Source organism: Diceros bicornis, chromosome 6 (assembly GCF_020826845.1).
Source record: "Diceros bicornis minor isolate mBicDic1 chromosome 6, mDicBic1.mat.cur, whole genome shotgun sequence".
Taxonomy (NCBI): domain Eukaryota; kingdom Metazoa; phylum Chordata; class Mammalia; order Perissodactyla; family Rhinocerotidae; genus Diceros; species Diceros bicornis.
Window position 1 is genome coordinate 3,834,750 of NC_080745.1, and position 27,116 is coordinate 3,861,865.

Genomic DNA, 27,116 nt, shown 5'->3' on the forward strand with positions numbered 1-27,116 from the left:
TGTCATTGCCAACCAGGCACTCAGGTTAGACTCCTGTGGTTGATTCAAGTGAAGTGACTGCTCTAGGGGTCCAGTGGGGAGTCCCAGAATGCACACACATCTCTCACCTGAGGATGAGCAGCCTGTTTTTCCACCTGGGCCATGGGAATCCTCTGCCACGCACATCCCTGGGGCAGGCAGGATGCAGCCCCTTGGAGATGTGGTGAAGATAGAAGGAGCAGCAGGGTCCTGGCTTCCTGAGGATAGGTTTAGGCTGAGGGCTAAACCCACCCCAACCACCCAACAGCCTGGAAGAAGCTACATCCAGCAGGATGGACATACATGGAAGCCAGAGACCTGTTGATGGCGCCAGCTCGGCAACTCCTCCTGGAACAGGCCAGCCAAAACCATTGTGTCCCATGACCAGGGCCTCCCGCCCACAAATGGCACCCCACCTGCCCATGGGCAGAACAGATCCCTCTGCTTGTTAATCTGGATGAGATAGACGGGAATGTTTCAGAGAAAGTTCAAGGGAGAAACTATCAAAACCACAGCCTGCCCAGTGCCCCTCCTCCGCACCCTTCCTCTCTTTCCAGACCCCCAGCCTCCACTCTACCTTGATCATCAGTTCTCTGCTCAAGGACTTGTCTTGACTATTGAGTTCCTGAAGATTTTCAGAGCTCTCTCTCAGGGGAGGGGAAAGAACGAGGGATAAATTTAGGAATAATGTGAGGGGTCTGAATGCAAATCCCTTTTCTTTGCAAACCCAAGAGATTCAAACTGCCTGGAGGAGTGTTCTCACTGGGCTCCTCTGAGCGCTAAGGTCTCATGGTACTGGGAGGGGGCTCTCCTGTTGGTCACTGGGGTCTCCACTCCCCAGTTCTACAGAACAGCTCTGTTTTGACTGCTTTGAGTTTCAACTGGGCATGGGGTTCTGTTGCTATAAACACTTGAAAATCTCCAATTTGGCTCAACTTAGTACCTGACACTTAGGGAAGCCGAGTCCTAAAGCAGAACTGGTGCATTAAGGACCCCGGAAGGTTTAGAGACCCCCTGCCGAGGCCCAGGCCCTGTCCCCAGCATTTGCTGCATCCCAGGAGTTCCCAGCTGACTGAGGGGCCAATGGCAGACATACAAGAGATCCCCCATCCACCCTGGTCCTCCTATGGAGAGAGGCCTACCCACCGGGAAACTTCCCCCGTGTGTTCTTCAGGTGGCTTGTGAAGGTTTTCTGCAGAGCAGAGTTGACAGTGCAGGACGAGAAGAAGTTCTTCAGGATCTCGAACTCCTGGGGAAGGGAAGAGAATGAGCTGTGAGGTGGGGCACTGTAGCCCAGCTTGCTCTAGCTTCAGTACCCTTCTATTTAAATCTCCCCTCCTGGATGAGACAGATGCTCAGGGAGTCCCAGAAGGGCACATTTAGGACCCAAAGAGTAACACTCACAGGGAGCAGGATTTTAGCTCAACCCAGGGAAGGAGCCAGGTAGGAAGTGAGCATCCTCTCACTGGGACCTGGAGTTAAAGTCAGCGGGCCCCTGGCAGGAAGGTCCTAGGGACTGTGCAGGGGCTTAGACCACACACTGCAATCCTGGGAGCTGATAAATGTGGAGAGGCAGTTCCCAAGGCTTCAGAGAGGGGCTCCACTGGGCCTCCCACAGCATACCTGGGCCACCTGGATCCAGCGCTCCACCACCCTCACCCTGTCCTGGGCTGTCTTGCTCGGGTCCCCGAGGCAGGGGATGATGACGAAGCTGGCCACCCTTCTGACGTGGTCGACGGTGGCCTGGACGTTGGGTGTCTGGTGCTCATTGCCGGGCTTGTTCCTCTTGCCCCAGGTGGAGCCCAGACACGGAGAGGACACCACCTTCTGGAAGAGCTCCTGGAGAACAGGGGGAGTGTCACCGAGCCCTGCCACACCCCAGGTCTGTGCCTACAGCCCCCAAAGTCCCACACAGGAGTCACAGTTTAGAGCTGGAGCTCAGAAAGCTCAGGATGTGGCCTGAGCCTTGTGACAGTCCCTGGCTTTTCTTCTCTGTCCACTGAGGACACCCAGCACAGGATGACCCAGGACCCAATACTGGCAGGGAAGGGAGAGGGGCATTTGAACCCAGCCCGTGCTGGCTAACTCCAAGCTCCAGATGGTGGCTCAACTAGGCTCATCCCAAGGGGGCATCTTCCAATACCCTGATCCCCCCTCTGGTCCCACTCCACATTCTGATGCACATCCCCGCGTGGCAGCTACACCCACAGGCCTTGTCTGTCTCCCTTGTAGTGGAGTACACATCAGGCGTCTAATAAGTCCTGAGGCTGTTGAGACTCCTGAGCAGACGGTTGGGCCACCAGGGTCCAGGCTGTACACAGTGAGCCCTTCCCTGCACAGATGGGCCAGGGCCCACCCAGCTTTCCATCTCTTCTACCTCATGGAGTTGGCACAGTCACTCTGTGCAACAGGTCCTCTTAATGTCCACCTCCACGGTCTGCAGGTGGACAGCAAAGGCTTGGGTGTTCAGAAAGTTGCCCAGGTCTTATGATTGGTAAAGGGTGGAGCCTGGATTTGGGCCCAGATCATAGGAGTCTGGATCAGGTCTGGGGCAACGATAGCAGAGGGAAGGCCTGCCCCACACCACCCTGAAAGCCCAGCTGCTCACCGCATCCATCATGGTAAACTGCTCCACCACCAGCTTAGGAGGGAAGGCCATGAGATTAAGCTTCTCACGCTCCTTAAGAGCCACAGGTGGAGATGGACTTCTCACTAGAAATGATGGTCCAGGTGACTCTAGCTAAGCAGCTCCTACTCCTGCTGGAGCCCATGTTGGCCCTTGCTCCACCTCCAACACTGCTGGTGGAGGGGACACTGGCTCCAGTGCTAGAGGGGGTGGTGTCAACGGAGCTGGAGCCAGCTCTACCTCCACCACTGCCCACTGCTCTTCTTCTGCCGCTGGCTGGAGCTCAGCAGCTGACGCTGGAGTGGGATAAAAACAAAGATTCACCCACATAGCTGACTTTCCATGTGACCTTCTAAACACAAGAAAGATCCCACTCCCTTCCAGGAATACCCAGCCTGCAGTCCCCCTTACCATCTGGCTCTGCCTCAGTGGCCTCCAGAAGCTCACACCGGACAAGGGTAAGAGGGTCACGGCAGCTCATCTCCTAGCCAGGCAAGGTGACATTCATGTACATCCCCTTTAGCTTCAAAAAGGGACAGCCTGAGTCTGGTCCCTCCCTAGTTCTAGTCCAACCTCATCATCTCAAGCTCCTGAGTGTGGAGACCCTCTGCTCCTGCTCTCATCTCAGAGCAGCACTGGAAAGTGTGGGTGGCCTCATGTACCTGCCCCTTGTCTAGTGAGTTTGTGGAGTTGAAACCATTGGGCAGTTACTCGACAACCTAATGAGTGGAGTTCTGCAAAGACTGCCTGGGAACTGGGCCAGAAGAAATCAGGGGCTGCCTGCACACTGCCACTGGGGCCAACCACCAAGAGAATATCTGTTCCTCAGTTCAGGCACAGAGGGGCATCTCTGCAAAGAACTCTGGTCAGGGAGGGAAGGAGATGAATCCTCTAGTGCTCGGTAACAATATGAGTAGAGGTGCTCACCTTCTCATGCTGCCAGGCATGGCCTGAAGTATGAACATGACCTAGCTGTTAGGTTTCCGACACCTAACAACCAGCACCTGCTCAGGAATGACCCGCCCCTTATGTCCTGCCTTCTCTCCTCCTCACAGACACATGCACACACACACACACACACAAAGAGGGGCAAGGGGTGTGGGGCTGATCAGGTGGGATCACAGCTGTGCCCTGGCCTGCACTAGCCTCCCCTGGGCTGCCCCGTGTTACCTTTCACAGCCTCCTGCCAGATGCCCAGAGGCGTCAAGAATTAAGGCTGAGCCAACATCGCCAACTACCAAAAAGATTCTCTTTCTGGGATTTTTTGAGCCCAGATCCTCCAAAAGTTGGGAAACAACAACAAAACATCTTTGCCTGTTGACTGTCTCCAATCAAGTGAGGTGGATGGGGCAATGTGGGTGCCTGGTTACCAGAGTTCTAAGATCTGTTGAGGTCTATGACCCCACGTCATCTCTTGAACTGTGCACAATGAGACCACATAGCCCTACCCACAGGTCCCTGGAAACCTAACTAGGGACCTAGTTTTGAGGAGACAGAGATGAATGCAGACCTCCTTTTCCTTACTATTTCTTCATCCTGGGATAGTCCCTGTGCCTCTCAGGTCCTCCCCAGTCTCTAAACCTGCACCATGGGAATCAAGCTAGAATCTACTTCCTAGGGACATCACCCGGTGTATATGAGATAATATCTATTACCCCTGTGGGCTGGTGTCACATGTACCTAAGGCACAAACTTAGAGATGGAAGAATAACAAGGAGGGGTGGGATGTAGTACAGAACACCACTCAAAACAGGCCTGGGCTCCACGAATGTGATATTGGGACAGTCACTTCCAACTTGGCCTCATTTTCAGGTCAACACCATGAGGGGGTTGCAACTAATGGAAATTCAGATATTGCCATCTGTGGCATAAAACCATTCAATTGTTTCCTGTTTTATGGAGAATGAGACCGAAGTGCCTCATCTTGGCCTATGAGGTGGGCAGCCTCCACAGTGGTACCCAGTAAGCCCCACCCATGTTATACACTTCCCCGTGGAACCACAAAGAGGTTAGTAACTGGCTTCTGAACATAATAAGAGCCAAAGTGATGGGATGTCTTGTCTAAATTTTAACTAAAAATGTCTCTCACTTCCTCTTACTCCCTCTCTCATGTGCCATCTCTCTCTCTCTCACTCTGTCAAATCCCTGGAAGTGAGGAATCAAATACCGGTGTATTGGGGCTGCCCAATGTGGAGGCACATTGAAGAGAGAAGCAAGGGAGTGCCTGGGCCAACAGACAGAAAGGAACTCAGGCTCTCAATACAAAATGAATTCTGAAGGCTGAGAGTGAACTTGTGGGCCAGTCCTCCCCTAGTCAAGCCTCAGTTGAGGCCACAGCCCCAATCTGTTAAACTCACTGAGACAGAGGCACCCAGCTAAAACATGCCTGATTGCTGATCCACACAAATTGTGAGATTGTCAACATTTGTTGTTTTGAAATGCAAGGTTAGGGGCAATGAAGTCAGAGAGGGAAAGGTAACGAACACAGCCTACCAGGCCCTGGCCCTACCTTCCACCCTAGCTCCTGTTCTCTTCTCCCAGCCTCCCTCCAGTTGCATTGGCCACCTTTCTAACCTCCTCTGGCCAAACTCACTTCTGCCTGTGAGACTCAGGACCAGTGGTGCCATCTCCCTGACACACTGCTCCCAGACTTGTGCAAGGCTGACTCCCTCTTGTCATTCCGGTCCCAGAAAATGTCACCCTAGAGAGGTCTTTCAGACCCTCCTACCCAGTGACGCCCAGCCCTCCCTCACAGCCCCCTGATGTGTTTCTCTACAGCACTTGCTCTTTTCTTTCTCATGTCTTTGCTTTTGTCCATTTCCCCTCTAGACTGTGAGCTCCCGGCAGGCAGGGACCACTTGGTCATTTTCATCCTGCACTTCAGCCCACCAGGGCACCTGGCACAGGGTGAGTGCTCAGGACACAGCTGCTGAATGAGTATATGGGTAGATCTTGCACCCCGCCCCCTGCTTTTGACCAACTTTCATTGTGGAGATGAACACTAGTAATAGGAGGTACAAGTTGTTTCTGAGGCAGGGGGACAGCCAGAAAGACCTCTGGTTGACTCTTCGCTGCTCCAGGAGCTCAAGAATAGTTCAGTGGACACCAAGTAAATTCCAGGATTACAGCAGAATGACTTGATATATATATATATTATGTAATGGTTACCAAAATAAGTTTAGTTAACATCAATCACCAAACAGAAAAAAAGATTGTTTCCTGATGATGAGACTTTTTAGGATCTACTCTCTTAGCAAGTTTCAAATATACCACACAGCAATGTTAACTTAGTGCTGTATATCAAGTATACCTCAATACAACTGAAAAAAAATAAAAGCAAAAACTCACTGGCCACCACTGACACAAGAGGCTGCCCGCCCCCTCGTGGCCAGAACTAGCACTGCTGCCCAGGCCGGAACTCCAAACAGAAAGGAATCTTTCTTCAGGTGTCCTCAAGGCAGATGCTCTCCAGGGTCCCAGGGGTAAAGCAGCAGGACCTGTCAGCTTCGAGGGAGTGGGAGGAATCTCGGGAGCCTACCGTGCACCTCTCTTGCTTTTCCCCACCAGGTGTCCTCTTCACTCCTAAGGCATCCTAACTGCAGCCATGACAATGATTTCCCCTACTTCCAGATGAGGACCGCAAGGGTCCAACAAGGATTAGTCTTCTCCCTGGACTCTGGACTTGGTGTCCAGTGCTCTGGCATCTTCTTCCTTATCCTCAGTTCTCATCCACCCAAGCCCCCTAGCCTCGTCAGTTCTAAAGGATCTCCAGGGGCTGGAAATCATTTTCTCAGGGTTTCAGAGCACAGTAGGTCATCAACAGAGAACCTAGTCCAACAGACATGTAGTGAGTGCATGGAACACTTGGAGTCACTCGCTGGATGCACTCCACTTTATACAGGAGGACCCTCACTGAGATCTTCTCTCCTGTTCCCAATGCCTACACAAAGGGAGGATGGGCTCATCACAGTTTTGGGTGCCCACAGAGGTGGACTGCAGGACCCCAGTCCTGTGATCCCCAGGCTGGGCCAGGGATGGATCTGGAACAGGTAGACACCTAGGAACCTTAGGGATTCCTCTTCCCATCTCTGGGCCCCTGTGCACGAATCTAGGAGAACGGATGCTACTGCCCCGTGGGAGAGCTGCCTCCAACCTCTCTCCCTCCTGCCTCTTGTCACATCCCCGGTGTCAGCTCTTTCTTGACTGCACCTCAGTGTTCTCCATATGAGAAGTCAAGTGTGACGGAGTGTGCCTGTGCAGGTGTGATGATGAGGAGAGGAAAATGACCCCATATGGAAAAGGGTGCGCAGCAATCCTCTAGGATCTTAAAGCCACTCATTGCCAAAGGAAACCTGAGGGAAGAGGTGGAGCCTTGGCCAAGTAAGCTGGAGCTCTCTCTAGTCTTCAGGACTCTGACGACCTCCTGTGGTCTGGGACAGTACCTGCCTCTTTCTAGGCCAGTTTCCCAACTGTACAGTGAGGGGTAAGATGTGCAACAGCACAAGCATGTGCTCGGCCAGGACAAGTCATCAGGCCCCATAGATACATTAAGTATGTTTTAATGTGTATTGAAGTGTATTGAAGACATTAATATTGCTGTGCAATCATCACCACGATCCATCTTCAGAACACTTCTCATTTTACAAAACTGAAACTCTATACCCATTCATGAATAATCCCCCATTCCCCCTCCTCCCACCCACTGGCAAACACCATTCTACTTTCTGTCTCTCTGAATCTGGTGATTTCAGGAAGCTCTAGAAGGGAAATCACACAAGGTTGTATTTTTGTGACTAGCTTATTTCATTTAGAGTAATATCTTGAAGGTTCATCCATGGTGTGCCGTATATTAGACTTTCCTTCATTTTTCAAGGATGAATAATATACCATTGTATGTATATAGCACATTTTGCTCATCCATACATCCCTGGACAGATACCATAGCAAGGCCCACAACCAAGCCCAAAATAAAATGGGGCCCCAGCCAGATTTTTCTCAACAGTACCCTGGAGACTACTTTTTTAAGCCATATCCCATATGATATTTACTAAGGATTTAATCTTGGGCCGAGAGTTGCTTTTCAGAAACTCCATTTCTCTTCCTTAAGCAAGTTTCAACTACTTTGAACCAATGAGACAACAAGACGGCTTGCAAGACTCAAACTGCAACTGCATAAGTGACTGGAGGATGAACTGAGGGACCAAGAACTCCCCTGCCAATCATGTTAAGGACACCGTCTTTTGAACGTGGGATGTGTGACAGAACATGAAAATCTGTGCTTGCACAAAATAAGTGACTGGAGGATGAACTGGGGGACCAAGAACTCCCCTGCCAATCATGTTAAGGACACCATCTTTTGAACGTGGGATGTGTGACAGAACATGAAAATCTGTGCTTGCACAAAATGCCTAGGACTGCTCCCAAACTTACTGCACCCGCTCCTTTGCCCTTTTCAAGCCCTTTTCAACAGCCCATTGGGGAGAAAGATTTAACCTTCGTCTCTTTGCTGGCCAACCTCGTAATAAAGCTTTTTCCCCTTCTACAAGAGCGGGTATCCTGTTTGGCTAATGGGTGCATTGGGCTGTAAGCCCTTCCTTGATTACAATACTTGTGTGGCTTCCATGTTTTAGCTATTATGAATAATGATGCCATGAACATGAGTGTTGAAATATGTCTTTGAGAACATGCTTTCAACTCCTTGGTGGGGTATACACCCAGAATAGGAATTGCTGGGTCCTATATAATTATATTTTTAATTTTTTTTAGGAATTGTTATACTGATTTCTACAGCAACTATATATTCCCACCACAATACACAAGGGTTCCAACTTCTCCACATCTTGGCCAACAGTGGTTCTATTCTTTTTCTTCTTCTTTTTTTTTTCTTTTTGATAGATGCCATCCTAATGAATGTGAGGTGGTCTCTCACTGTGTATCTGATTTGCATTTCCCTAATGATTACTGATGATGAGCATCTTTTCATATGCTTATTGGTTATTTGCATATCTTCTTTGAGCAAATGTCTACTCATATACTTTGTTCAAATTTGATTTGAGTTGTTTGTTTTTTGTTGTTGAATTTAGGAGTTCTCTAACTATTCTGGATATTAAGCCTTTGTCAGATACATGGTTTGCAAATATGGTCGCCCATCCTATGGGTTGTGCTTTTACTCTGTTGATAATGGCTTTTGAGGCACAAAACTTTTTAATATCCATGAAGTCCAGCATATGTATTTTCCTATTTTATTGGCTGCTCTTGGGTGTCAGAACCATGAAATCATTACCAAATCCTATCTTGTCAAGTTTTGCCTTATGTTTTCTTCTAAGGGTATTATAGCATTAGCTCTTACACTTAGGTATTTGATTCACTGGGAATCAAGTTATGTATACAGTGTTAGGTAAATGTCCAAGTTGATTCCTTTGCATGTAGATATCCACTATTTCCAGCACAACTTGTTGAAAAGACTTTTCCCCATTTAATAATCTTGGCACCCTTGTCAAACATCATTTGATCACATGGGTGAGGGTTAATTTCTGGGCTCTCAATTCTGTTTCCATTGCTCAATATGGCTGTCTTTATGCCATGACAATGCTGTTTTGATACTGTAGATTTATAGTAAGTTTTCAATCAGGAAGAATCAGTCCTCCAACTTAGTATCTCCTTTCAAGATTATTTTTGGTATCTGGGCTTATTTGAGATTCCATAAGAATCTTAGGATGGGTTTTTTTCTATTTCAGCACAAAATGCCCTTGGGATTTTGATAAGGACTGCACTGCATTTGTTGATCTCTTTGGATAATGTTGACACCGTCACAATAAGGAGTGTTCCAATCCACGGTGATCGGATGTCTTTCATTTCTAATAGTGCCGGATGGCTGTTCAGGTGGGGGGGGGGCCCTCCTCGAGGTAGTCGTGAAGAAACCCACAGTTCCTCCTCACTGTGCCTTCACCATTTCCTTAGAACCCATCAACAGTCAACAGAGGTCAAAATGCATGTAAAATGCACGCAGGAAGTTTTCAAAGATTGGATGTGCATGGAGCACACATTTCTTCCACTCCTCTCCATTAGCAAGAACCACGGACTGAAGCAGCAGACCCTAACACATGGAGACTGCAGACTCACCCAGCAGACCCCAACAAACGGGGACTGTGGACTAACTAAGGGCCAGGGACTCGGGTTCCTGGCAGAACCATCTGGCAGCTCAAGCTGAACCACTAAGCCTTTGCCTGGCACTGCTGACTAACCAAGTGCTAAGACTGATGCTCTCTTAGAGCATCCTGTCAGTCTAGACTGACCCACTGACCCTGGACTGGAAAGCCAGGTAGATCAGGAGGTCAAGGCAAACAGAGTGGATCTCAGATCCAAGAGAAACTTACCCACAGCCCTCAGAAACAGTGAAAAAGATGGAGAACTCAAAGGTTTTGCTGGTACCAATGACTGTTTCTCATCCTCGAAGCCATCAGGCGTCTCCTTTGGATCCCACTGCTGCCACCAAACTGGTACAAAACAAAATAAAATTCAGTAAATTTTAAACATCTTATTGGCTTTATTCAACAGTTCATGAATCAGGCAGCATCCAGTCTAGCAGAGAGAAAGGACCTCCAAGGAGTTCTACAAAATGAAGGAATTTATAGGCAGAAGGGAGCAAGAACAAGGAAGTTACACTAGATAAAAAAGCGGGTTGGTTACTGCAAGGTTACTTTCCTTTAGAGGATGGCAGGGTTCTATCAGGAAGATGACCTACCTGCTGCGCATGAGGTGATTCCTGATTGACTGGTTTAAGTTTCTATTCCTGGGCCAAAAGTCTAATTAAGTCTCAACTTGTTTATGTGAGGCATAGCCTAAGCGGCTCCATTTGGGTCTGGTGTCTTGTTTTAAACACATGACTTCTGCTGGTCCCTGCTTTCCCCAGTTACCCCCCGGCTGTCCCTTCACTGACCATTGTTGGTCACACACCCACTGCACCTGCCTCCAGTCCTTCCCCTTCAACACCGTAATCTCACACACAGCTCCTCCCGACACTATCATGACGTCTCCCACCACACGTCGCCTATACTTTCCACACTGCCATCAAGATGCTTCACAAACACCACCACCATTTATGTCCAATGGGCTGAGAGGCCTGCCCGTGCACTGGGAATCAGGAGCCGCAGGGTCTGTCACTTGGCCTCCAATCACCTATTGTACCCCAGCTGAAGGGCTTACCCTGCGGAGACACTCAGTTTTACCCAACTCAATCGCACAACATCTTTGCCCCAGGCTTCCTTCAAAATGCTCCACCCACTTTCTGCCCCAACTGCTCCTTGAGGAGTCATTTTGGGGTAGCCTTCGAGACCACCTTGGTGATTTTGTGCTCAGGCCCAAACAGATCTTGGCCGACAAACACTTTAACCATACCCCCTGAAATCATATAGCATAGGTAACTAGTGAATGGGTGCAAATTACTGGTTTTACTTCCAAAGGCCGTAATGAATATTTCACACCAGGAACATCCACTTTTGGGTTTTACTGTAGGCTGATATCACAAGGCTCTCACACAGTGAGGCTCTCTCTTCCCCAGCCCTCTGAGCAGATTTCTCCAAGCTATATTCTGCAATACATCATTGTTTCTATCTCAGCCTGCTTCCCTCAGGTTGCAGGTCCCCTGAGGTTCCTGCCCTGACTGGCTACCACCAACCCATAGAGACACTGTCAGTCCTATAGGACTGGGTGTTCAGTTCTACTAGGACTGACTGACTGGACTGGACACAGGTGCGGTGGCCCTACCCACGCAAAATCAGGTAACTGAGGCAACCAAGAAGTATCAAAAACCTTAACCCAACATCGACAACAACTCCATAAGACCCTATCCTAGCCCTTGTGGAACAGTCTCATGAGTCTCTTGCCTAAATGGTTTTAGAGAATGGCCTGGCCCTAGATTGTCTATACCAACCAACGAAGGAGGGGTTTTTGCCTTTCTTAGAACCACTTGCTGAATGTACATCAACACACAAGTTCAAACCTACCTCCACCAGATGGCCCAAGAGGTTAAAATATTGCGTAATGTTACCTAAATCTTTTAAAAGATACCCAAGGCCCCCGAGATCACTGACCTATTTTCATGGCTGGTCTTTCCAAGTTGGCGACAATGGAAACAGACTGGATTTTAGACTGTTGCTTGTACAATTTTAGGATCTGTTACTATAGCCATCATCGGATATTTACTCTCTTGGCTACAATGTGCCCTATCCCTAATAACTCTATTAATTACCCTTATTAACTATCCCAACCAACTTTAAATTAACTAAATTAAAATTAATCAATACCCTGATTAATTTAAAAAATTCAAAATTTTTATGGAGAATCTACTTAACACAGAATACACTGTTGTAAGCATTTAAAGTATACAGTTCAGTGCCATTTAGTACAATGATTATGTCGTGTGGTTATCACCACTAACTAATTCCAGAACATTTTCAACACCCCCAAACAAACCCATACTCATTCACACTATTTTCTCCTAACCCAAGCCCAAGAAAACAACTCATCTGTTTTCTCTCCCTATTGATTTGCCTATTCTGGACAGTTCATTCAAATGGCATCATGCTATCTGTGGCCTTTGTGGACGACTTCAGTGAGCACACATGTTTCAAGGTTCATCCATGGCCGAGCATGTAGCAGTAGCTTATTCCTTTTTATGGCTCCATAATGTCCTATATTATGAATAGGGCACATTTGGTTTATGCAGTCATAACTGGATAGAAATTTGGGTTTGTTCCACTTTTGGACCACTGTGAATAATGTTGCTTTGAATATCCATGGAAAAGTTTTTCTTTGAACATATGTTTCCAATGGTCTTTTGGACATACCAACCTTGTGACTCTCCTGGTCCATGGTAATTCTAGGTTTAAGATTTTTAAAAATGGCAAACTGTTTTCTGCAGTGGATGCATCAAATTACTTTCCCACCAGTAATGTATGTGGGTTTCCCATTCTCCATATCTTTACTAACACTTGTTACTTTCCATTATGTGGAGTATAGCCTTCATTTTGAGTGTGAAATAGTATCACACTATGCTTTGAATTTGCATTTTCTTAATGATTTATGATACTGAGCATCTATCTAGTGCTTATTGGCCATCTGTGTTTCACCTGGAGACAGGTCCATTGCAGCTAGTTACCCATTTTCATTGGGTAACCAATGAAAATGGTTTCATTTCAAATTTCTTTGAATGAAGTTTCATTTCAAACTTCTTTGTTTTTTATAATTGAGTTCTAAGAGATCTACCCCAGGTAGATTCCATGGCTCCAGGCTCCCCGGGGGCTACTAGGAACTCAGGCCCGTGGCTTAGCACACCACCTGCCAGTTCCAGCAGCCATAGACAGCTCTCATGGAACCAGGCTTCTGACAGGCTTCTGCAGAACCAAGCCCCCAGCCCACCCAGGTGCTTGCTGACTCAGGCGGCCCCAGGCAGCTCCCATGGCACCAGGCACTGGCAGGTTCCCATGAACCCAGTCTTCCATCTTGACCCAGCGCCTGCTGGCTCCTGCAATCTCAGGTAGCTCCTGTGGCCCCAGGCTACCAGGAATCCAGACTTCTGGCCCACACCAGCACAAACTGTCTCTCATGGCACAGGCTTCTGGCAGGCTCCCGTGAGCCAAGACTCTCAGATCATCCCAGCTCTGGCCAACTCTCATGGCCCTGGATGACTCCTGTGGTCACAGGCTCTCAATGAGGACCTGCCAAACCAGGGTCCAGTGGGGTTACTCGTGAACTCAGGGTCCCAGCTGTGCCCAGGGCCAGACACAATACCGTGGACCCAAGCTTTCCACTCACCCCAGTACCAGGCTGCTCAAGGACTCCAGCAACAAGCCTGCCCCTGGACACCACCAGATGGCCTACCCAGGACCCCTAGATGGGCTGAATGTGAAGGCTTTGGTTTACTAAAGCCAGTCTGTAATAAGTGGAAGAAATGCCTACTTCCTCAAATTTGCAGACACCAATGGAAGGTCACAAGGATCATGAATAATCAAAGATCCATGACACCACCAAAGAAAAAGAATAAAACTCCAATGACCGACAAAGAAATGGAGATATAGGAACTATGTGACAAAGACTTCAGAACAATGCTCTTTGAGAAATTCATAAAACTCTAAGGAAACAAAGATAGACTACTAAATAAAATAAGGAAATAGTGCATGAACAAGTGAGAAGTTCAACATAGAAACAGAAATCGTTAAGGAAAAATAAACAGAAATCCTAGAGTTGAAGAACACAATGACTGAACTGAAGAATTCAATAGAGACCTTCTAAATCAGATTCAACCATGTACAAGAAATAATTAGTGCACTAGAAGATGTGTCATCTGAAATCATCGAGTCAAAGGAGCAAAAAGAAAAAAAAGGAACAGATAAGATTGGGGAAAGGCAGTGTGAATTATGGGATACCTTGAAAAGAAATAGATAAGCATTATTAAAATACCAGAGGAGAAGACAGGGAGAAAGGAAAAGAAAGTTGACTTAAAAAAGTAGCAGCTGACACCTTCCCAAATCTGGGGAGAGATGTAGACATCCAAGGTCCTGAAGCCGATCAGTCACCCTAAAATTTCAAACTAAAACATTCTTCTCCAAGACACATTGTAACAAAACTATCTAAACTCAAAAAAAGGATCAAACAACATGATCAAGTTCAACATGATGCAAATCAATGAATGTGATGCACCACATTGATAGAATGAAAGATAAAAATCCTAAAATAATCTCTCAAATCAGAAAAAGCAGTTTGACAAATTCAACGCCCCTTCATGATAAAAACTCTCAAGAAAGGGTTACAGAAGGAACATACCTAAACATAATAAAAGGTTTACATGACAAACCCACAGCTAACATCATATTGAACAGTGAAAGGTTGAAAGCTTTCTTGCTAAGACAAAGAACAAGACAAGGGAGCCCAGTCTCAACACCACTCTTCAACATACTGCTGCAAGTCTTAACCAGAGACATTTGGCCAGAGAAAGAAATATAAAGCATCTAAATTGGAAATGAAGAAACAAAGTGGTCTCTGTTTGCAGATATGATTTTATGTAGAGAAATACTTAAAGACTCCTCCCCAAACTGTTAGGACTAATAAACAAATTCACTCAAGCTGCAGGAGACAAAATCAACATATAGAAATCTCTTGCCTTTCTCTACACTAACAATGAACTATTTAAAAATGATATAAAGGGCCGGCCCCGTGGCTTAGCGGTAAAGTGTGCGAGCTCCACTGCTGGCGGCCGGGGTTCGGATCCTGGGCGCGCACTGACGCACCACGTCTCCGGCCATGCTGAGGCCGAGTCCCACATACAGCAACTAGAAGGACGTGGAGCTATGACATACAACTATCTACTGGGGCTTTGGGGGAACAAATAAATAAATAAAAATTATTAAAAAAAATGATATAAAGAAAAAAATCCTATTTACAATGCCATCAAAAATAGTAAAATACTCATGAATAAATTTAACCAAGAAGGTGAAAGATCTAGAAACTAACAACTATAAGACACAGAGGAAAGAAATCAAAGACACAAAGAAATGAAAAGATATCTTATGCTCATGGATCAGAAGAATTAGTATTGTTAAAATGTTCATGCTATTCAATGCCATCTCAAGATTCTCTGCAATTCCTATTAAAATTCCCATGGCATTTTTCAGAGAAATAGAACAGATAATCCTAATATTCATGTGGATCCACAAAAGACCTCCAATAACCAAAGGAACCCCGAGAAAGAAAAAGCTGAAGGCATCACAATTTCTGATTTCAAATTTTATTACAAATCTATAGTAATAAAAACAGTATGATACAGGTATAAAATGAGACACCTAGACCAATAGAACAGAATCAAGGACCCAGAAATAAAACCACACACATACAGTTTGCTAACAGTTGACAAGTCAGCTAAGAAGACTCCATGGGGAATGGATAGTTTCTACAACAAATGCTGTTGGGAAAACTGGATAACCACATGCAGAAAACTGAAATTGGACCCCTATTTTACACCACTCTAAAAATGATCCCAAATTGAATTAAAGACTTAAAGGTAAGACACCAAATATAAAACAACTAGAAGAAAATATAGAGAAAAAAGCCCCATGAAACTGGTCTTGACATCGAGTTTTTTGGATATAATATCAAAAGTGCAAGCAACAAATGCAAAACTTAACAAGTGGGATGACATCAATCTAAAAAGCTTCTGCATAGCAAATGAAAAAATCGGCAAACTAAAGGGGTTAATATCCACAGTATATAAGAAACTCTTACAACTCAACAGCAAAGAAACCAACAAAACAATATGAAAATGGTCAAAGGACCTGAATAGATACTTTTCCAAAGAAGACATAAAAATGGTCAACAGGTACATGAAAAGATGCTCGTAATCACTCATCATCAGGGAAATGAAATCAAAACTACAATGAGATATCACCTCACACCTGCTAGAATGGTTATTCTCAAAGAGACAACAGACAACAAGTGTTGGCGAGGCTGTATAGAAGAGAGAACCCTGTGCACTGATGGTATGAATGTAAATTGCTACAGTCACTATGGAAAAAATATGGAATTTTCTCAAAAAAATAAAAATAGAAATATATATAAATGAGCAATTCCACTTCTGCTTGTATATCCAAAGGAAATGAAGTCACTATTCTGAAGAGATATCTGCACCCCCATGTTCATTTCAACATTATTCACAAACAGAGAACATGGACACAATCCAGGTGTCCCTCAATGGATAAATAGATAAAGAAAATGTGAGATATATGTATACATGTAATATATAATGGGATATTATTCAGCCATGCAGGAGAATGAAATCCTGCATTTTGAGATACCATGGATGGACCTTGAGGCATTGCGCTAAGTGATATAAGTCAGACGGAGAAAGACAAATACTATATATTCTCACTCATATGTGAAATCGAAAAAAGCCCAACTCAAAGGAATAGAGACAAGAATGGGTTTCCCAGGGTCCCGGGGTTAGGGGAAATGGGGAGATGTGAGTCAAATTGCACAAATTTCTAGCTGTAAAATGAACAAGTTTTGGGGATCTAATGTACAGCATGGTGATCATAATTAACAATACTATATTATAGACTTGAAATTTGTTAAGAGAGTAGATCTTGAAAGTGATCACTAGAAAAAACAAGTTAATTATGTGAGGGAATGGAGGTGTTAACTCAGGGTATTGTGGTAATCCTTTCACAAATCACCATCTTGAACACCTAAAACTTACATATGTTATATGTCACTAATATTTAAAGAAATCTAAAAAAAAAAATCTCTCAACAAAGTAAAACCCAGGACCAGATGACTGCACTGGTGAATTCTACCAAAACATTTAAAGAAGTATTAAAAACAAGATTTCTTACACTCTGTCAAATATTGAAAAAGAGGGAACACTTCCAAGCTCACTTTACGAGGCCAGCATTACCCTGATACCAACACTAGACAAGGACACTAAAAGAAAATAAAATTACAGACCATTATCCCTGATGAACATAGATGCAAAAATCCTCAACAAAATACTAGCCAATTAAAAATGAATTCAGGGGCCGGCCTGGTGGCGCAAGCGGTTAAGTGCGCGCGCTCCGCTGCGGCGGCCCGGGGTTCGCTGGTTCGGATCCCGGGCGCGCACCGACGCACTGCTTGGTGAGCCATGCTGTGGCGGCGTCCCATATAAAGTGGAGGAAGATGGGCACAGATGTTAGCCCAGGGCCGTCTTCCTCAGCAAAAAAAGAGGAGGATTGGTGGATGTTAGCTCAGGGCTGATCTCCTCACAAAAAAAAAAAAAAAAAAAAAAAAAAAAAAAAAAAAAAAAAAAAATGAATTCAATAGCATATTAAAAGAGTTATACACTACCACCAAGTGAAATTTATTCCTGGTATACAAAAATCGATCAATGTAATAAGCCACATCCAGAAAATGAAGGGGAAAAAAATGACCAACTCAATTGATGCAGAAAACCAATTGGCAAAATTCAACGCCCTTTCATGATAAAACACTCAACAAACTAGGAATAGAAGGAAAGTGCCTCAACATAACATAAGCCATATATGAAAAACACACAGCAAACATATTACTGAATGATGGAAGACTGAAAGCTTTTCCTCTAAGATCAGGAACAAGGCAAGGATGCTCACTTGCACCACTTCTATTCAACACAGTATTGAAAGTTCAAGCCAGAACCATGAGGCAATAAAAATAAATAAATAAATAAAAGGCATCTAAATTGGAAAGAAATAAGTAAAATGGTCTCTGTTTGAAGATGATATCATGTCGTATGTAGAAAAATCCAAAAGACTCCACAAAAAAGCCGTTTGATCTAACAAATGAATTCAGAAAAGTAGCAGGATACAAAGTCAACACACAAAAATCGGCAGCATTTCTATACACGAACCATGAGCTCTCTGGAAAGGAAATTACAAAAACAATTCATTTATAATAGTATCAGAAAGAATAACATGCTTAGGAATTAACTTAACCAAGGAGGTGAAAGGCTTACACCATAAAAACTACAAAACATTTCAGAAAGAAATTAAAGAAGACGTTCATAAATGGACACACATCCCATGTTCATGGATTGGAAGGCTTACTATTGTTAAAGTGTCAGTATTACCCAAAGCAATCTACAGATTCAATGTATTCCCTATCCAAATCCTAATGATATTTTTTGCAGAAATAGAAAAACCCGTCCTAAAATTCACATGGAATCTCAAGGGACTCAGAACAGCCAACAACAATCTTGCAAAAGAAGAACAAAACTGGAGGACTCACACTTCCTGATTTCAAAACTTACTACAAAGCTACAGTAATCAATAGTATGGTATTGTCATAAAGACAAACATAGAGATCAATGGCATAGAATAGCAAGCCCAGAAACAAACCCTCACATATATGGTCAAGTGATTTTTGACAAGGGTGCCAAGACCATGGAATGGAGAAAGGTTTCTTTTCAACAAATGGTGCTGGGAAAACTGGATATCCCCATGCAAAATCTTGAAGCTGGACCCCATCCAACACTAGATACAAAAATTAACTCAAAATGGATCAAGGACATAAATGTAAGACCTCAAACAAGAAAATTCTTAGAAGAAAACATGAGATTAAATCTTCATGACACCAGACTTGGCAATGATTTCTTGGATATGACACCAAAGGCACAGGTAACAAAAGAAAAACAATGGAAAAATTGAACTCCATGAAAATTTTATAAGTTGGTACATCAAGAGGCACCCACAGAGTGGGACAAAATATTCGCAAATCATATTTCTGACAAGAGACTGGTATCCAGAATATACAGAGAAGTCCTAAATTAAACAACTAAAAACAAGCCAATTCAAAAATGGGCATGGATTTGAAGACTCCGTTGCGAAAGAAGACTTAGAAATGGCATATAAGCACATGAAAAGATGCTCAACACCACTAATCATTAGGGAAATGCACATCAAAACCACAATGAGACACCACCTCACACCCACTAAGTTGAGTGCTATCGAAAAGACAAAACAGCAAGTGTTGGCCAAGATGCGGCAAAATGGGAACACTTGTACACTGTTGATAGGAATGTAAAATGGTGCAGCTGCTATGGAAAACAGTGTGGATGTTCCTCCAAAAAATTGAACATAGAATTATCATGTGATCCAGCAATTCCACTTCTGCATATACACCCAAAAGACTTGAAAGCAGAGCCTTGAAGAGATATTTGTACACCCATGTTCATAGCAGTATTATTTACAATAGCTAAAACGTGGAAGCAACCCAAGTGTTTATTGACACATGAGTGGATACACAAAATGTAGTATATCCATACAATGGAATATTATTCAGTCTTAAAAAGGAAGCAAATTCTCCAATATGCTATACATGGATTAACCTTGGAGACATTATGCTAACTGAAATAAGCCAGTCACAAAAAGACAAATACTGTATGAACTGAGAGTAGTCAAATCATAGAGAGAGTAAGTAGAATGGTGGCTGCCAAGGGCTGGGGGAGGGGAGAAGGGAGGGTTATTGTTTAATAGGTATAGAGTTTCAGATTTACAAGAGTTATGTGGATGAATAGTGGTGGTGACTGTACAACTGTGGAAATGTATTTAACGCCATTGAAGTATACACTTAAAAATGGTTAAGATGAAACACTTTTTGTTATATATATTTTGACTCAATATACAAAAAGGAAAAAAAAAGAAATGAGCTATCAAGTCACAAAAAGACATAGTGGACACTTAAATACATACTGCTAAGTGAAAGAAGCCAACCGGAAAAGGCTATATACACTGTTCCATAGTTTTCATATATTCCAATTACACGACATTCCAGAAAAGGCAAAACTAGAGAAACAGTATAAAGATCAGTGTTGCCAGGAGTTGGGGGGCAAGGGACGAAGAGGTAAAGCACAGGGATTTTAGGGCAATCCAACTCTTCCGTAGGATACTGTCATGGTGGATACATGAGATTATGCATTTGTCAAAATCCAAGTACATGACAGCAAGACAATGAACTTTAATGTAAACTACGGACTTGGTTATGAACGCTCTATGAGCATCAGCTCCTCACTTGTAAGGAATGGACTGCACTAACACAGGTGGTCAAGCAAGATGTTAACCGTAGGGGAAACTGTGGGGGAGGAGGGAGAAATGCTCTGCACTCTCTGCTGAATTTCTCTGTCCATCTAAAACTTTCCTAAAAAACAATCTATTAATTAAAAAATAATCAATGGAAGGTAGGGAGTGGGTAGAAATATAGACGAAACAGGAATATCAGAATATTAATAAATGTTGAAGCTGGGTAATAGAAACATGGGGGGCTATCACACTTTTCTGTTTAATTTGTGTATGTTCAAGGTTTTCCACAATAAAACATTTTTAAAGCTCCAGATTAAATCTAGATTATATGTACAAGGAATCAAAGAATGTGAAGAAAACAGATATTTTTGAAGCAAGTACACTGAGGGAACGTGCAATCACACTGGATAGAGAGTGAACGTCCTGGTTCTACCAGGAAAGTTCAGAGCTCAGTGAGCAAGGCAGGTGACAGCACAGTCAGGGAAGTGACAGATAATGATCACAGAAAAATGTTTGCCCTCACTAATCACAGAAATGCCAACCATGGGCCCTGACAGAACTGCCCCAGGATTTATAATGTCATGACACCCAGAATTAGAGCGGGCTCAGGGACAGAGCACCACGTCCTGTGAGAATACCAACCAGCATCAGCTTTCTGGAGGGCAAATCTCCCTAACCCTGGAACCTGCAGGCCACTGGCTCGGCTGCTCTGTTGTATGGAATCTGTCCAAAAACAAAGGGATTGGGTACAGATGATGGACTGAATAAACACATGTAGAGCCCCTTTGACATAGAATCCCTTAAAAATGACCCAAAGATTCCTTCATTGATGAACAAATTCATAATAACCTTGGGAACCATCAAGAGAGCCGACATTTTGATGAAAACATCAAAGAGAGTCAACAGTTGGTGATCGGAGATCCCAGTGGGGAGCTCCATGTGAGCCATGAAGACCAAGCCACAGTGTCCTCTCTCCCTCTCCCTCCTCCCCCTGCCGTTCACCTAACACCTTCTGCATCGCCCCTCCACTCCCAACCACTGCCCACCTCACGCTCCAGGAATACAGGAGCAGAGGCACAGGGCGCCCTTTCCACGACCACATCTGTCCTCTTGCTCTCTGCCCGTCACCAGGCAGCGGAGCTCTCTTGACATTAGTACAGCCATGTTTGGCCGCTCCATTGACCTACAGCCACCAGCACAAAAAGAAATATAAAAGCTGCTTTCTGCATGGTGGGAACTGGCCCTTCTCCCATGGAGATGGTTGCAATGTGTAAAAAATTCAAGGCCCCTCAAGCGCCGCAGCCTGGGGCAGACTGGCCATCTGAGCTGGGCTGGGAGGATAAGCAGGGTAAACAATGCACGTACACAACTACTGGGCTGGGACAATAGCCAGAGGGTGGGGCTCAGTGCTAGTACGCCACTGATAACCATTTGTGCATGGGAACATTGAATGCTCTCTCTGTAAACTCTGTAACTGCTTATATAAACTGCTGGAGACTGAGACACGGTGAGAGTTCCACCTGTGGAAGAGACGCCTTGCCCAGGACTGTGATTCCCGCCCAGCAGTGTCAATTGACAGGACTCTCCCAGCAGTGGGGCATGGATGTTGTGAGTAATTGATTTATTGTGAAGTAATTGATCTGATGTGTTCTCTTTTCAGTCAACCTGGTGTTTCTCTTTCTGGTTGATTTGTGTCATTTCACTTCAGTCGATCTGGTGTTTCCTTATCCGATAGATCTGATGTTTTTCCCTCTTATTATATGACCTATTCAAATGTGCTGCTATCTCAGCCGATGGGGATGTTTTCCCTTTCCAGTCGAGCTGGTGTTTTTTCCCTCTTATTATTTGACCTATTCAGATCTGTTTGCGGACTATCACCTTTACCATCCTCTCTATAATAAAATATACCTTCAGTCCATTTGTTTGGAGTGGAAAGTTTCTTTTACCTCTCCAATCGAATCCCCAAACCTCTCATAACAGGAGCCCAGCCCGGCACCTCTTCAGGGCCCAGCAGACTCCTCCTCCCTATCTGGTCCTACCTGCAGCACAGACACCTTGTAGCTAATCTCCGCCTTACAAACAAAACTCTCCCTTGGACCCATGCTCCCTTTTGGTTATTGTCCACTTTCCCAACTCCCCTTCATGGCTAAACCTCTTAAATAAAGTGCCTCATACCTACTGCCCTCCCATGGCTTCCCTTCCCCCACTCTAGACCCAGCTTTATTCTCACCCTCTCAAGGAGACTGAGGTCACCAGTGATCCCATGTGGCCGAGTCCAGCCATCTTTTCTCCATTCTGATCAGAGCTGTATCCCATCCAGCTGAGCACCCTTCCTTTCTGCAATACCCTTTCCCCTCATGGTTCCTGCAACTTCATGCTCCACCATTTCAGGCCCCTTTCCTGGACCCTCTTCAGCTACACCTCTGCAAACACTGCCTGCTCCTAGGCTGGGCCCAGGGCCCTTCCACAGCTACAGTGTCTCCAGGAAACCTCATTCAATTCCACGTTTTTAAATATCTCTGACCTCATCCCGACTCTGCTGACACACCAATGCAACTTTAAGAGGTTAGGTGCTAGCTCCCCAGCATCAGTACCTAAGGACTATCTCAGACTCGATTCGTCTCAAAATTTCACTGTCATATGAGTTCCAAAATAGCATCAAATCTTTCCAAAAGGAGGAAAAATTTGGATACAATAAACAGTTGTGAACAAAGTAACCAATAAAACGTATACTTACATCCAATCCTGGTTGCTTGATGGGGAAAATAAGAACACAGAACTAAGATCAGATATTCTCAAGCCGGGGACCGGAAGGTGATGAGTTGGGAGTGTAAAACACAGGAACTGATCAACTCTAAGCATTTACAGAAAGAGAGGCAGAAATGGTTGTTCCTAAAAGCTGAAAGACACCCACTAAAGGAATAGAAAAATCATGAGAAAACCTAATAAATTAAAAATTAAATTAAATGGTAGACTCACATTCCAATTTATCAATAATCACAATTGTAAATAGATCAAATTGCTCTATAAAAACATGAAGGTTCTCAAGTTGAGTTAAAATATTGTTATAAAATAAAGGGATATAATATGGTTGAAAATAAGGAGATAAAGAAATAAGACTTTAAATGGGACAAAAAGGGGTTCTCTGTGTTGATAACTGTCAGGGACACTTATGCACCTAACAATATGGTCTTGAAACATAAAGCAAAACTGGACAAACAAGAAGACACAGGCACCCCAAGGGAGGTGCCTTCCCTTTCCACAGGGAAACCTACCTTACCTCTCTTAAAAAGCCACAGGTCAAGTGATACAGTAAGTTAGGAAACAGATCTGCTGACAAACACAAAAAAGCTAGATCTAGCCTCAGCCCCAGGGACAACGTAAGCATCTAGTGGAGAGCGAACATTCTCCTCAAACCACGATGAAACAGTCACCACAATGGACTGTGTGCTAAGCCACAATGAAATCTCTAAAGAGTCCAAAAAGCAGAAATCTATAAGTGACTATATTACTGGAACTTAAAGCAATAAAAGTAAAAAATAATCACAAAATATTGGCTCCCCTCCCCCAACATAGCCACTTGAAAATCTGTCCACACCCTTCTAAATCTCTCAGGTTAAAGAGGGAATCCAGACAGACAGGAGAAACTCTTTAGAAATGAACAGCAATGAGAGCAGCATGAGGCAAATCCATGACGTGGGGACAAGGGGACGGAAGAAGGGACACAGCCTCCACTGCAGGTATCAGGGAATATCACCTGTACAGCAAGCTGAGCACTTCCCTCCAAGAGCCAGAACAACACCACAATAAAACCAATGACAGCAGAATGAAGGGAGAATTCACCAGACAGGAACAACAACATAGACCTGAGCAATGGAGTCAAGGGCTGGCTGTCTGGAAAGACCTGTAACAGTGAGAAACCTTGGGCAGTCTGACCAAGAAGAACAGACAAAGGCACCAAGAGGAACAGACAAAGGCACCAAATTGTACCATCAGGTACGAGAAACTACAGAAACAGCTTTAACGTGATAGGAGAACATAGTGGATAACTCTGACCAGGACATCAGTGGTCCTCAACTGGAGCCGTCCTTCCCATAGGATGCATCTGGAAACATGCGGGATGGGTTTTGTTTCTTGTTTTGGGTTGTCCTACTGGTTGTTGCCCCAGGGGTCCCGGAGATCCTGAATAGCCTGTCACATAGACCCGTTTCCCTCTTGAAGTGTTACTGACATCTGGGAAGACAAGCACTGATCCAGATTAAATGAGCAATGTGGTAGGAAAATGTTTTCCATGGATGTATAACAGGGAAAAGATGGTACCCTCAATATGTAAGGAATATCGAGAAACCAATGTTTACAACTACTAAACTGTAAGAGAGCAGGAAAATCAGAAACATAGCAAAGAAACACACCAAAAATATATCCAACCTATTTGTACAGGTGGAGAAATATGTAGGTAAAGCACAGGAAACAGTGGAGGAGATTACACACCAAATTTTACTACCGACAAGGAATAAAAGTTGGGAGGTAGGTGAGAAATAGGAGTTTTTACCACTTCTTAGCTTATGTATTTCTCTAGTGTTTTAATTTTTACAAAAGAGAATGTATTCTACTCAAAAAGATGTTTCAAATTTTAAAGAAATTATTAAAATGTTCAAAATGACTTCAGTTCAAGGATATTCATTAAAACATGTATGGAAAGCACCTCCCCATAATGTTAAGAGTCTCCTATAACTTTTCCAATAGTTTACTATGTCGATTTTATTTCACATTTAGATCCTAACTCATTGGAATTTACATTTGTGTGAGGGATGCAACAGAAGCTGATTTTCTCCTGTTCAAGTGGAAAACCAACTATCCAGGCACCATTCATTGAGTAGGTCTGGCTTTCCCAGCTGACCTGCAATGCCTCCTTCCCCACCTGCTAAACCCTGACAACTACCGGTGCCTCTTGAGCACCCTAGAGCGAGCGGGGTGAGCTCTGCAGCCTGGGCTCCCTGTGTGCAAGGGGCGGCTACCAGCAGAGCCTTCTCCCAAGACAGCAGCAGGCATGCTGCACACAGAGGTGCTCAGGGGCCGTCTGCTGTGGAGCAGGAAACTCCTCATGAGGAGCAGGCAGTGGGGGAGCCCTGAGCCCCAGGACTGACCTCGGCTGGGGGCAGCAGGCTGCTCAGTTAGGGAGCCCCTCCCTTCAGCTCGTCCAGCTCCTCCTGCAGCGTGTGCACCTGGCTGTCGGCAGCTGCCCCTCTTCAGCTCGCTGTCCTTCTCCACCTGCTCCTGCAGGCGGCACCCGTGCTCCTGTTCCCCCGGGACCAGAAGCAGTAGGAGTGCAGCGAGTCCAGGAGTTCTTAGGCCCCAGCGCTGACAGGATGACCCCGCTGAGGGACCTGGGGCCGGTGTTGCTGTGTTCATCCTGCACATCTTCCACGGCTGGCTCCGGGGTGACATCTGTTGGAGGGTGAAGGGGCTCTGGGAGAGTTTCTGAGGCATCATTGTGAATGATGAACGTGGGGGCTCTGGGCCAAGCTCTCATCAGGCCCAAGGCTGGCCCCACTGTAGGTGGGCTCCACATCTCTCTTCAGCCTCTTTCGGTCAACAGCCTCTCGAGGGACAGATGGCCTCTCTTGAGTGTGTGCTGAGGAGAAACTGTAAGAAGGATGCCAGCCAATAAATCTGCATGCCTCAGATCCTGAGGGATAAAGTCACCCACGGAAATGCCACTCTTATCCAGCAGGCCCTGGCTGGGAAGAGGCGGTCTCATCGCCAGCATCTACAGCAGACCTGTTTGCATCTCCCTGGCTGCCTCACGCTGTGGAGACCACACTGTCTCCTGGAGTTCCTTCCAGAGACTCTTTGCCCGCTCCTGACTGGTGGCTTCCTGGGTGGCATTGGGTTCGGGTTTGCCCTGCAGAAGGGCTCGCTTCAATTTGCGGGACCCTTCCTGGGCCCTCAGGTTTTCCCTCGAGGATGAGGATGAACCTGAAGCTCCTTTCCCATCTGCTTCACTGGCATGTTCCTCTTGTCCCTGGCGGCTATCTTGGTCTCATTTCTTCTGGGGCGGCAGTGGCCTTCAGCTCCTCCTTCTCAGTCAGGTGGAAGATGGAGGGCAAGGCCGTGGGCTTTAACATGTAGTACTGACCCTCCAGCCTGTTCAAGAGTTTTTTTTGGTGAAATGTTCACTACAGATGAAAGAATACTTAATAGGGTCCAGTCATCCCTGTGAACAACTTTTAGCAACTGGACAAGACGTTTTGAGTCCTTTATGTGGAGCCTGCAAGGATACATGAAAAAGTAATTAAAAAGAAAGAATTAAATGTCTCCCCCTAAAATAATCAATTATAAAAGCAAAACAAGTGTTTTTGGGATTTTGCCCATTTAAAACTTTAGTAAAGTTTTAAGGAACTTTACTAAAACACTTAGGAATTTTGCCCATTTAAAACTTTAGTAAAGTTTTAAGGAACACCTCTGCTTGCAAGTTATTACTGTAATAGAAAGATGAAAGACCCACTGTCTACCTTAAGGAGCTGACCATCTGTAGGGCAGAGAAGGAAGGAAGGTGAAGACCTTCTCCCAGGTTGTGGTAAGTGCCCTGTAGGAACAAAGATGCTCGGGCAGAGAGCACAGGATGGCACCAAGACAACACGAAAGGCTTCAGGAAGCCTCAGAAATAGTTCCTAGAAGCTCATGGCTGTCCAACCCTCCTGCTGTCCCTGGGATGCAGGACTTTGGGTGCTAAAATGGGGAGGATTGGTCCCCCTATTTCAAAGCCAGGCCAGGTGTCGGCCAGCAGAGCCTCCCAGGCACTCAGCAGGGCGCCTGGCCCCAGCTCTACTCAAGCAGCCGAGGATGCAGGACTGCCGCCAAGAGGAGGTCAGCCCCAAGAGCTGTGGTTC

General features: G+C 45.1%; 1 long non-coding RNA gene across 1 annotated transcript; it reads right to left on the reverse strand.

Annotated features, from left to right (window-relative positions):
- Positions 1-2,754: 2,754 nt before the first annotated feature.
- Positions 2,755-25,414, reverse strand: LOC131406908 (uncharacterized). Its single transcript, XR_009220393.1, has 3 exons — positions 25,371-25,414; positions 10,021-10,140; positions 2,755-2,940 (listed from the first exon to the last, which is right to left on the reverse strand). It is a non-coding gene; the product is annotated as an uncharacterized LOC131406908 (long non-coding RNA).
- Between the last annotated feature and the right edge of the window lie 1,702 nt (positions 25,415-27,116).